The sequence below is a fragment of the Furipterus horrens genome, unplaced genomic scaffold (genome assembly GCF_987537825.1).
Source record: "Furipterus horrens unplaced genomic scaffold, mFurHor1.1.pri manual_scaffold_2, whole genome shotgun sequence".
Taxonomy (NCBI): domain Eukaryota; kingdom Metazoa; phylum Chordata; class Mammalia; order Chiroptera; family Furipteridae; genus Furipterus; species Furipterus horrens.
In genome coordinates this window covers 89,880,693-89,894,394 of record NW_028327172.1, presented here as the reverse complement: position 1 = coordinate 89,894,394, position 13,702 = coordinate 89,880,693, and the positions used below count along the sequence as shown (strand labels likewise).

The 13,702-nt window shown below is 39.5% G+C and overlaps 1 protein-coding gene across 1 annotated transcript in view; it reads right to left on the bottom strand.

Moving 5' to 3' along the window:
- The window catches only part of CBL (Cbl proto-oncogene), a 137,392-nt gene that overhangs the window by 104,663 nt on the left and 19,027 nt on the right, over positions 1-13,702 (bottom strand). The gene's annotated exons all lie outside the window — the stretch shown is intronic.

The window sequence follows — 13,702 nt, the reverse complement described above, 5'->3', positions numbered from 1 at the left end:
GTGCAGTCAGACGTTTTAAAAAGTGAGGAGGGACACCTGGAGAGCGTTCCCAGCTCCTGAACAGACCGTGCAGCTCACGGTCCCAGTTCCAAGAATAATCAAGCCTCATTGCTTCTGACGGTGCAAACCAGTGGGGTTTGGGGCAGAGGAAGAAACTGCCGGTCTCTCAGTAGAGTCTGCTTGCTTACAGGGCCTCATGGTCCTAGAACGTCTGCAGACCCTTTCACTCTGGGAATGACAGCCAGGGCACAGCTAGAGAGGCTCCAGTCCTATCCCCTAGGAAAGTGGGAAAAGTGCCTGGAAAACGGGCGAGTGCTGAGCAAGCGGTATTGTTCCCTCTCAAATCCCTCGTCCACATACAGCGCCACAACGAAGTGAAATGGGTTGCCCTGTACTGACAAATACCTAAGGCTCCGCCCCTTACAAGGTAACAGGAGAGACAGCCCTACCTAAGACACAGAGGCAAACAAACACAGGAGCCTATCAAGATGAGGAGACAGAGAAGTATGGCCCAAAAGGGGGAACAGATCAAGGTTCCAGTGAGAGAACTAAGCGACAAGATAGCCAGCCTAACAGACACAGAATTCAAAACACTGGTGATAAAGATGCTTACAGGCTTGACAGATCTGCTTCAGGGAAGAAGTGAAGGCTATGCTAAATGAAACGAAGGAAAATTCACATAAAACCAATAGCGTAGAGAAGGAAACTGGGGTTCAAATCAATTATCTGGAATATAAGGAAGAAAAAAAGTCAACCAGTACAGAATGAGGAAACAAGAATTGAAAAAAATGAGGAGACGCTTAGGAACCTCTGGGACAACTTTAAATGGGCCAACATCTGAATCACAGGGGTACCAGAAAGAGAAGAGGAAGAGCAAGAAATTGAAAACATATGTGAAAAATAATGAAGGAAAACTTCCCAAATTTGGTGAACAAAATAGACATACAAGTCCAGGAAGCACAGAGAGTTCCAAACAAGCTAGACGCAGAAGACCACACCGAGACACATCATAATTAAAATGCCAAAGGCTAAAGATAAAGAGAGAATCTTAAAAGCAGCAAGAGAAAAGCAGAGCGTTACCTATGAAGGGGAGCCTATAAGACTATCAGCTGATTTCTCAAAAGAAACTTTACAGGCAAGAAGGGACTGGCAAGAAGTATTCAATGTGATGAAAAGCAAGGACCTACAACTAAGATTTTTCTATCCAGCAAAGCTATCATTTAGAATGGAAGGACAAATAAAAGTGCTTCCCAGACAAGGTAGTTCATTATCACCAAGCCATTATTATATGAAATGTTAAAGGGACTTAAATATTTAAGAAAAAGAAGATCAGAACTATGAACACTAAAATGACAACAAACTCACAACTATCAACAACTGAATCTAAAAAATAAAAACAAACTTGAACTAAGCAAACCAGAATAGGAATGGAATCACACATACAGGGGTCATTTGGAGGGTTATCAGCTGGGAGGAGGAACCGGGAAAAATGGGGAAATGGTGCAGGGATTAAGAAGCATAATTGGTTGGTACAAAATAGACAGGGGGAAGTTAAGGACAATATAGGAAAGGGTGAAGCCAAAAAACTTATATGCATGACCCATGGACATGAACTAAGGGGGGGTGGGATTGCGGGGGAGGGGGGTACTGGGCAGAGGGGAGCAAAGGGGGGAAAACTGGGACAACTGTAACAACATAATAAAATATACTTTAAAAAATTATAAAACTTTCTTCTTAAAGACAAATTAATGGAGAACTCATGTTTAAGAAAAGAAAGACAATGTAAAAATGTTAGTTTCTCCCCAATTAGTTTATAAATTCAGTACAATTCCTATCAAAATTCCAATAAACTTTATCATGGAACTTAACAATTTAATCCCAAAACATGGAAGAAAAAGGGACCAAAACCAGCCAAGCCTATTTTGAAAAAAATCACAAGGTAGATGGTATTTACCCAATGTGTTATCAAGACTTAGTATACCTTATAATTAAAATAATGTGATGTTGACCAAGATAGTAAACGGCCAAATGGAACAGAAGAGAACACAAGCATAGACTGACACATAAACGGAAAATTCAATATCAGAAGTGGCATAATAAATCAGAGTTCAAGAAAAAAACTACTGGGAAATTGGCTGTCCAACTAAAAATAATTAGGTCCCTCACACAGTGCATGAAAATTAATTTCAGGTGAATTAAGGATCTCATGGTGAGGAGAAAAATTTTTTAAGTTTTTTTAAAAATAGAAAACTATTTGAAATTTTATGATCTAAGAGGATTTCTAAAGATATAACAGAAACTAATTATAAATGCAAAGACTGATTAGTTTGACAACACTAATATTTTAAAGTAATAACTCATAAGGACTGTTGAACTGCATTGTATCTATTCGTTTTTAAAACATTAATGCAATTACAATACTGTATATTCTTGAACAGAGAAGGAAAACTCTGACTCCAAAAAACCTCCGCTGCCTTGCGGCATACCTCTTCAGGGGAAAGGCTAAGGGAGTAAACCCTGACAGAAAATCCGGAGCCGGAGTCCCTAAGGCGGTTTGACGTTGTAGTCAACACCGGCAACTCCTGCGGCGCACCTGAAGCCAAGCTGTATTGACTCCGTCTTTCCCTTGGACCCTTCAGCTGCGAAGAGAGGGGGGGTCTGCTGCATGGGCAACAGCAGACCCTCCATATCACCCTGCCCAGGCTCTGTAGCTTCAGCGTCATCGCAAGATGTCGATTCAACACGGGAGGAGACAGATACCGTGTCACTCCCGAGTCGGACTGCACAGCCATTCTCGGCGGTGCAGATAGACTCTTAAGAAGCTACACCATCGTCTCTCGAGACGGACGGCTGACGACGACGACGACGACTATCATAAGTAATAAAATAATCTATTATGTGTTTTCTGTCTCTTCTATTCCATATTCTTTTTGCTTTAAGAAATTTTTTTCTCAATTAGCTTATCAAATATATTCTTGTACTACTCTTTATGTGATTACCTTAGTGATTATAACATTTATCTCTAACTCATAAAATCTTCTATAAATAAGTACTTTACCACTCCCCAGACAATGCAAGGAACTTGGATCACTAACTCAATTAGTGTTCTTTTTTTCAACTCGTGCTATTTCTATCATGCACTTTAATCACATATATCTTATAAAGTCTACAAGTCATTATTACTATTATTATTTTATACAACCAATATTCATTCATATTTACTGACATAACTGCCTCTTCCAATGCTTTTCATTGCATCTGAAGTAATTTTCCTTCCGTCTCAAAAATATCCTGTATTATTTCCTTTATGGTAGGTCTGCCTGGCTACAAATTCTCTTAACTTTCTGTTTGTCTGAAAACACCTTTATTTTTTATCCACTTTTTAAAAATATTTATTTTCCATCGACCTTATTTCCATTTTGTTGAAGTTTATGGAAGAAAGATTAAGACAACTCAGTGGTTATTCCTTCCCATTCAATGGCCAGAGTGAGCCGCATTGTTGCTGCAAGGGAAGACAATGTCCACAGAGTGCAGAGAGCGTCTGTTACACAGAGCAATGGTAGGCAAGTTAATGTAAGAGACTCTGAGAGGCTGGTGGTCAGCCCTGGGATCAGTAACCACCAGAAGTCTCAGCTCCCGGATGGCTGCCTGGATCTACTTAGTGAAGGTTCCAGGAGTGAAGAGGCAGGCAATAAGAGGGGTTTCAGGGGCAGCAGCAAACTTCAACACAGCTCATGGGCCAGGATTCCTGGACCATATGACACTCACATCATTGAGGTTTTCAATGGCAAGTTTTCTTCAAGATTTATGATGTAGCCCTAGCCACTGTGGCTCAGTTGGTTGGGCATCCTTATGCAAACTGAAAAGTCACCGGTTCAATTACTGGCCAGGGCAAATGCCTCGGTTGCAGATTTGGTCCCTAGTTGGGGTGCTTATAGAAGACAACTTATCGATATTTCTCCCTCACATTGATGTTTGTCCCTCTCTTTCTCCCTCCCTTCCCCTCTAAAATTAAAAATTAAAATTAAAAAATTAAAATCAAAGATTTATGATATAGATGCCATCACTTCTCCTTTTGTAGATGGACTGTTCCATCTGGAAGTTAAGGTTGGTGCCACCTAAGTGGGTTCCTGCCGCAAGGAATTCAAGGACTCCTCCTCCTTGCAGGACGTCAAGGGCTCTGGACATTGTGAAAGTTTCCCTTTAAGTTACATGGGAACTGATAACAATGCCATATGGGCCCCTCTCTGGGGAGTGCAGAAAGGGTCCACCAGATAAAGATCGACAGTTATCTTTTGTGATCATTTTATGGCTGTTATTTCATGTCTTCTGGATGCCACTGTTACTGTTAAAGGCAGGTTGTCAGTCTCACTGTTCCTTTGAAGGTAAAATATCTTTTATTCTCTGGTTGCTTTTCAGACTTTCTTTGGCTCATATTTTCAGCAGTTTTACTAAGACGTGTCTGGATGCATTATTTTTTTTATTTTTCCTTGTGTTCATATAGCTTCTTTTATTTGCAACTTCATGGTTTTCATCAGTTTGGGGAAATTACCATTCAGTTTCTCATCAAATATTGCTCCTGCCCCATTCTCTTTTTCCTCATCCTCTAGAACTTCAAATATTTATATAAGACCTTTTCACCATATTCCAAATGCATCCCTTGCATTCTTTTCTGTATTCCCCCATCCTTTTGTTTCTCAATATTCATTCTGGATTTTTATTCTGATTTATCTTCTATTTCATCAGTTCTCACTTTAGCTGTATCTATGTTGTTAGTAAACCCATCCACTAAATTCTCAATAATCAGTTCTTGTGTTTTTAAGTTCTAGAATTTCTATTTCATTCTTTATTTCAATTTTCTGTCAAAATAATAAATTTTGTTTTTAATTCTTCTAACACATTAATCATAAATATACCTGTAGTCGTGACTGATGACTCAAATATCTGTACATCCATAGGTATGTTTCTATGTATTATCAATTTTTCTTCTTGGTTTTCAATTGCATTTTGTCTTTTTTTATTTTAAAGATTTCATTTTTATCTATCTTAGAGAGAGGGGAAGGAAGGGAGAAAGAGGAGAGAAACATCAATGTGAGAGAGAAACATCGATTGGCTGCCTCTCACATGTCACCAACTGGGGAACCAAACCAGTGAGCTTTAAGTCCACAGGCCAACAACACTCAATCCACTGAGCCACACCAGCTAGAGCACATTTTGTCCTTTTATATGCCTAGTTGTTTTTCACTGAATGCTGAACATTATATAGAAAAAAAGCATAGAGACAAGCTGAGACCATGAATGATGCTATTCATAAAAATTTACTTTTGGTTCTGGCAGTCTGATAGTCTATGGACACTAGGAACCCAGACCATCTTTAATCCAAAATCGAAAAGATTTAAAAGCTGGGCTTCAGTGCTTAAAAGGTCTTCTTCTGACCCTGGCTGCTGTGGCTCAATGGATTGAGTGTCGGCCTGCGAAACAAGTGACGCTGGTTCGATTTCCAATCACGGTACATGCCTGGGTTGCACGCCGGGTCTCCGGTTGGGGGCCGTGAGAGGCAACCACACGTTAATGTTTCTCTCCCTCTCTTTCTCCTTTCCCCTTTCTCTAAAAACAAATAAATAAAATCTTAAAAAAAAAAAAAAAGTCTACTTCTGTTTCACCTTTACTCATACAATTTAGGCCCTCCGGAAACCAACCCAAAAACCTATAGTGTTTCATCCCTGGCCCCATAGCTCAGTTTGTTATAGTATAGTCCCGATATGTCAAGGTTGCAGGTTCAGTCTCCAGTCAGAGCACATACAGAAGCAACCAATGAATGAATAAATGAGTGGATGAGTGAAACAACAAAGCAATGTCTCTCTCCCCCTACACTCCCCTCTTCTATTTCTAAAACAAAACAAACAAACAAAAAACACGAGTGTTTCCTGGGGCCCTCCAGTTTGGTAGGCTGTAATTCCAACTGTTTGTCCTTGACCTAAGTATTCTGAAAACTCCTTAGCACCTCAGATGCCACTTCCAGAATCACCTCTCAGAGCTTTCCTTATCTTTCAGAACTTGGCCTCATAATTCCTCACTGCCTTTATAGCTCTTCAAAATCTTCTAGCTTATCTAGTTCTCAGCAGCATATTTAGTTTGAAACACCCTAGTGTAACATTTGTAGAACTTTCACATCTTACTAATTGCTTCACATTTTAAAATACCTATATTTTTGTGTCACCAAAAGCTCATTACAAGGAGGGACCCCCCCAAAAAATGAAATGATCTTCTGATGGGCAAGCCCCTCGTAGTACAGACTTCTCTCACTAGGTGAGTGTTCTAGGTACCCATCTGTATCAGTGTAACAGCTGACTCTGTGAGGCTGCATTCAGCTTCAGTGAATTTTCTTGAAGACTCTCTTTTTTAAAATTATACTTTATTAATTATGTTACTACAGTTGTTCCAGTTTTTCTCCTTTTGCCCTCCTCCACCAGTACCCCTGGCTCCCTGATGTTATCTCCACACCACTGTTCATGTCCATAGGTCATGCATACAAGTTCTTTGGCTGGGACTTCTAGCCAAGATGGAGGCGCAGGTAGACACGCTGCATCTCCCGCCACAACTAAGGAGGACCAGAACTACCTCAAAACTGTAGACAACCAGAAGTCCTAAAAATCAAGCTGCATGAAGTCCAACAAACAAAGATATAAAGAAGAAATACTCATCCAGACAGGTAGGAGGGACAGAGCTGGTGTAGAGAGGACTCATGTGGAGGTGGAGGTGGTGGCAGTGGAGGCAGCGGCAGTGGTGGCAACAGCGGCTGTGCCCGGCGGGCAGAAAACGCAGTCACACTTTTAAAAAGTAGGGAGGGACACCCGGGGAGCGTTCCCAGCACCACACCAGACCGTACAGCTCACAGTTCCAGCACCAGGGAAAATAAAGCCTCATTGCTTCTAACTGTGAAAACCAGTAGGTGTCGGGACAGAGGAAGAAACTGCCAGTCTCAGTAAAATCCACAGTCCTAGAACGTCCAAAGACCCAACAACTCTGTGAACCACGACCAGGACAACAGCTAGAAAGGTACCAGTCCCATACTGGAAGTGGGTGAAGTGCCTGGAAAAGGGGCGAATGCTGAGCAAGTGGCATTGTTCCCTCTCAAACCCCTCCCCCACATAAAGTGCCACAAGGTGATGAAACGGATTGCCCCACACGGACAAATACCTAAGGCTCCACCCTTTACAACATAACAAATACGACAGCTCTACCTAAGACATGGAGGCAAACTACAGGAGCCTGCAAAGTTGAGGAGACAGAGAAGTGTGGCCCAAAGAGGGAGAAGATCAAGGTTCCAGTGGGAGAACTAAGAGACAAGGAGACAACCAATCTAACAGATGAGGAGATAGCCAACCTAACAGACACAGAGCTCAAAACACTGGTAATAAAGATTCTCACAGACTTGATGAATATGGCTGAGTACAGCAAACGCAGAAGGGAAGAAGTGAAGGCTATGCTAAGTAAAACAAAGAAAAATCCACATGAAACCAATGGTGAAGAGAAGGAAACGGATTCAAATCGGATTTGAAACATAAGGAAGAAAAAAAGTCAACCAGTACAGAATGAGGAAACAAGAATTGAAAAAAATGAGGAGACGCTTAGGAACCTCTGGGACAACTTTAAACGTGCCAACATCCAAATCATAGGGGTGACAGAAGGAGAAGAGGAAAAGCAAGAAATTAAAACTTTATGTGAAAAAACAATGAAAGAAAACTTGCCAATTTGGTGAAGGAAACAGACATACAAGTCCGGGAAGCACAGAGAGTCCCAAACAAGCTAGACACAAAGAGGACCACGCCAAGACACATCATAATTAAAATGCCAAAGGTTAAAGATAAAGAGAGGCTCTTAAAAGCAGCAAGAGAAAAGGCATTACCTACAAAGGGATTCCTGTAAGACTATCAGCTAATTTCTCAAAAGATACTTTGCATACAAGAAGGGACTGGCAAGAAGTATTCAAACTGATGAAAGGCAAGGACCTACAACCAAGATTACTCTATCCAGCAAAGCCATCATTTAGAATGGAAGGGCAGATACAAGGGCTTCCCAAAGTAAAGCTAAAGAAAGGAGTTCATCATCACCAAGCCATTATTTTATGAAACGTTAAAGGAACTTATTTAAGAAAAAGATCAAAACTATGAACATTAAAATGACAACAAACTCACAAATATCAACTACAGAACCTAAAAAAAAACCAACAAAAATAAAACTAAGCAGACAACCAGAACAGGAACAGAGAGTTATATGTACGGGGATCATTTGGAGGGTTATCACCTAGGAGGGGGAAGGGGGAGAAATGGGGAAATGGTGCAGGGATTAAGAAGCATAATTGGTTGGTACAAAACAGACAAGGGAAGTTAAGAACAATATAGGAAAGGGTAAAGCCAAAAAACTTGTATGCATGACCATGGACATGAACTAAGGGGGGTGGGATTGCTGGAGGGAAGGAGAGTACTGGGCGGAGGGGAGCAAAGGGAAAAGAATTGGGATAACTGAAACAGCATAATCAATAAAATGTACTTTAAAAAAAAAAGTTCTTCAGCAACTCCGTTTCCTACACTGCACTTACATCCCCATGCTATTCTGTAACTACCTATTTGTACCTTTTAATCCCCTCACCCCTTCAGCCATTTCCCCAAACCCTCCTCCCATCTGGCAACCATCAAAACGCTCTGCATCCATAATTCTGTGAAGACTCCTTCAACACATATGCTCATATTATGATGGTGATTTACGAGCGCACCTGCCTACAGTGCCTGAGTGTTCAGCAGTTTTTGACCAAAAACAGCAGCATGACCCCCACACTTTACCCATCCTATTCACCCAATCTTGCCCCAAGTGACTTCTTTTTGTTTCCCCAGATGAAAAAAGTCCTCAAAGGGAAACAGGTGCCGATGTGGAAGAAGTGAAACAAAACACAGCAGACGCACTAAAAGCCACCAAAATCGATGAGTTCAAAAAAATGTCAAGCAGTGGGAAAAACATCAATAGATGTATTGTATCATGTGGAGAGTACTTTAAAGATGACTGAAGTTTAAACATGTAAGAATACAGTATTCCCTCACTTAGCATGGGTATTACGTTCTAGATCCCCCTCCGCGAAGTAGGAATCTTACATTTATTCTACACTCTTAAACCTACGTAACTTTAACAACATACGTATACAGAATCGCAAAATCCCACAATATACCGAAAAATCCGCGATAAATAATTAAATATAATATTTTTTTAAATCTCATGATACAGTGAGGCTGTGATATTTATTTATAAATAAATTCTGGTGTTTTGGGGGTCTCCCCCTTGTATAAACACTTTGAGATGTCTAAATGATTCCAGTCTATGAATATACCTATCTTAACCATTGCCCTCACTTTGTTTTAACATTTATACTGTTTTCAAGTGTTCATCACAGTGAACATTTGTGGGTATTTTATTCTTCTACATATCAGATTATTTCCTTAGGAGAGATCCCACAGAAGTGGGATCATCAGGTCCATCCCGCAACTCCAAAATTCCTCTTTTATTACTGCTCATCAGTGACTCTTCAAATGATGAGTGAGACAATACTAAATGTTTAAAGTTCTTTTTATTTATCCTCTGTACGCCACTTCCTAAACTTCTGTAACAGCCCTACACATAAGCCTAGCAAATAAGTACAAGCTAAATCAACAAAAATATATGATACATGAATATTTCAAGTGCTTTAGGAAGTGCTTATCCTGTCAAGGGTTTCAAGCCAAACAGGAATGACATAGCCAAGAAAAAGACTCCTCCTCTGAAGACAACTATATTCTAAGTTAAATAGTCAAAACTCACATTAATAAAACAAATACAGACTGTCCCCAATGTATGTTACAATCCAAAACCTAACTTTTAAGTCTGCCTGTTATAATTCAGAATATTTTTTACAGAATATATACACACACATATAAAAAATATGAAAGCCCTCATGGGTGTGGCTCAGTGGATTGCGAGCCGGCCTGCGAACCAAAAGGTTGCCAGTTCAATTCCCAGTCAGGGCACATGCCTGGGTTGTAGGCCAGGTCTCCAGTTGCGGGCATTAGAGAACAACCAATTGATGATGCTCTCACACATCGATGTTTCTCACCGCTTTTTTAACTCTCCCTTCCCCTCTCTAAAAAATTAAATAAAATATATATTTTTTGAACATTAAAATGGCAGGTTCCTGGGTTATTCCATAGAAGGAAGTAGGGGAGACTGACACTGAACATAAGAGATGAGAATCTAGTAAAGACTACAGGAGGTGTATCAATTGAAGGTTTTTATTTTCAGAGAAAATGGTACATGTTTTATATAGAGAAAGAACCAGAAGAGAAAAAACAGTAAATGAAAAGCTGGGGTTTCTGGCAAGACAACAGGGATCTACAACACAGATAGGGGCACTAAACACCTTAAAAGAAGGGATGTCTCCTTCCTCCAAAACAGGAAAAAAGGGAGTTAGGAGAGTTTCATAGAGAGAGACAAATCAGAGATATGAAGGCAGTAAGTTATGGATTATAACTGAAGAATCCTGAAACAATTCAAAAGAACCTATGCACCCCTATGTTGGTAGTAGCGCTATTTACAATAGCCAAGTGCTGTAGATGAGTGGATCAAAAAACTGTGGTACCTTTACGTAATGGACTACATTGTGAAAAGAAAGAAGGAACTCCTGCCTTTTGTGACAGCACGGATGGAACTGAAGAGTATTATGCTTAGCGAAATAAGCCAGATGGTGAAAAACAAATACCATATAATCTCAACTAATACAAAAACCTAATGAACAAAACAAACAAATGAGCAAAATAGAACCAGAGGCGTGGAAACAAGGAAGAAACTGACAGTGATTAGAGGGGAGAAGGGAGGGGGAGAAGAGGGGAAAGAAGGGGAAGGGTCTAGCTAAGGAACTAGTACATATGACCCATGGACATGGACAAAAGGGCAGGGACTTACTGTGGGAGTTTTCAGGGAGAGGCAGGCAGTGGAGAGCAACAGGGGAGAAATTGGGACAACTGTAATAGAACAACAATAAAAAAAGAAATTAAAAAAAAAAAGAAAAACAAAACAACCCCTGTGATAAATAAAAGCTCCAGCTTCTTGTTTGTGTCTCTGTAAGCTACCTCAAATCTTGTATGGGTGGAAGGGGTCAAAGTATAAATAAATAAATACGTTTTTACAGTTAAAAAAGATAAAAATATAATAATTAAAATTTTTAAAAAAGGGAAAAAGTTGTATCTGATAAGTTTGATTTGTCTCAATGTATCTATTCAACAAATACAGAGTGGGGCAAAAGTAGGCTTACAGTTGCTCATATGGAAAATAATACAATTATTAATAATAATACAAGAATAAACTCTGTTTTGCGCACTCACAACTGTAAACCAACTTTTAAAAAAATCCTTGATGAGGATACATTAATGGATTTTAGGGAGAGAGAGAGAGAGAGGGAGAGAGAAGGAGGGCGGGCACTAATGTGACAGAGAAACATTACTGTGTGTACGCCACAACCAGGGACTGAACTGCAACCTAAGTATGTGCCCCAAAAGAGAGTGAGCCCGCAGCCTTTGGTGTGTGGGGCAGTGCTCCAACAACTGCGCCACCCAGCTATGATGCTGTAAACCTACTTTTTCCCCACCCTGTGTATGTCAGGCACTGGGACACAGAAGTGAAAAAGAGAGGAAGCAGGCAATAAACAACAATTTTTTTAAAAATCAACATGAAAAATATCAGGTTCTAGGCAGAGAATTAAAATAGAATAATATAATAAGAAAATCCTGGATGACTACTTTAAAATAGTGAATAGGGAAAGCTTCCTGAGGTAAATTTATGTTAAGAGTTGAAATTACAGGAAGGAGTCGGCCATGTAAACTCAGCAGAAGAGTAACCCAAATAGAGGGAAAAACTAATCCAACAGCCTTAAAGTAGGAAAAGTTTAGATTTGTTTGAGGAATAGGAAGGTAAGTGAAACTAAAATGCAAAGAGCAAGGTATAGAGAAGTTGACTGAGACAGAGATGTGCAGTAGGCAGAGAATTAACAAGGAGACATGATAAAACTTACAGTATAAGTTTTTAAGTTTTCAATTAAAATTTAAAACCGCCAATTGTTTTTAAAATCTTGACAAGATTGCATCAGTCATACCAAAATGTCATGTATCAGTCATTTACCTTCAGTAAATTTCTTTACCTCTGAGCCTCAGTTCTTTTATCTATAAAAGGAGATGATGCCTACCTCATAATAAAACATTCATGAAAGGATGGCAGTTTCCAATAAAATAAGCTTTCAGTAAGTGTTAGTTTACCCCCTCCCATTTCCGTACAGCTTATATGCAGGGTAGACAGGAATTAATTTTATCTATTGAAGACAGAATGGTAAACCTCATATAATCTTTTGCTGACTCCCAAAAATTGATACCATTATCCCTACCATCCTGGCCCATGCCACAGCTACCTTCCCAATTCTGCATGGCCTCTGACCAAGAAATAGATAGCAGGCCACCCCAAAACAAGGTAACCACCCCTTCAAAGGTCCAAACCAAACAGAGGTCCCAATAAAAGTACTTACTTTTATATCCAGGGCTATACACACAAATCCATATATTCTCCCTATTTAAAGGCAAATGTGTTAACTTACGTAATTCACATTAAAATGTAGTATTTCCCTAAAACCTCTGGAAAAAAGATATATTTCTTTTCAATAACTACAGCAAAAAACTAAACTAATATTGCTCTGATCTTACATACATTGCCCAACCTATGCAATCAATAAATGTTGTTAATGACAATAAACTGGAAAATACTGTATATCACCCCTCCCCCAATAGCATACCACATTTACACTATTACAACAAGTTAAAAAATGTCTGCAAAATCCTTGATAAATCTGCATTTCAAACTAGTACCGTGTACCTCCAGGAAATGTTATATATCTCTCCTCAGAACATGACCTTGTAAATGATCATCTGTAGATTAAGTGTCTGCTTTCCTCAAGATCTTTTTGAGAAGAATCATCCCATGACAGGGAAATCAACACTCCACTGACAAATCTGAATCTTCAATACTAACACAGAAAATAAAGAAAATATATAGGCAGACCTACTCTTTTGATATTAAAGGCTCTGGAAAGAAAAAATCCCCTAAATATTTATAACCTCTAAAATAAAAGTTCCACCCCGGCCAGATGGCTCAGCTTGTTGGAGCACTGTCCCATGCACCAAATACTGCGAGTTCAATTCCTGGTCAGGGCATATGTGTCATATCTAGGTTGCAAGTTTGATACCTGATCAGGGCACATATGACAAGCAACCGATTGATGTTTCTCTCTCACATCCAGTCTGTATGTCTGTCTGTCTCCTCTCTCTCTCTCTCTCTCTCTCTCTCTCTCTCTCTCTCTCTAAGAGGAATGAAAGTATCCTCAGGTGGGGATTAAAAAAAATAAAATAAAATAAAACAGAAGTTCCAAAAAGGCTCTGTGAATAATTCAAGTCAATAGTTAACAAGTATCAAAGGCCAAAACAGCCTGCCTTTCTTACTTAGTGAATTTTAAATTGGCAGTCATAGTTAACTAAAGCACAAATGCACACTCTGAGCTTGAAAAAATCCCCCCAAAATTCCTGAAAGATAAAATATTTTCCTACCTAGTCCATTCTCTATTTGGACAATTGTTTTTGCT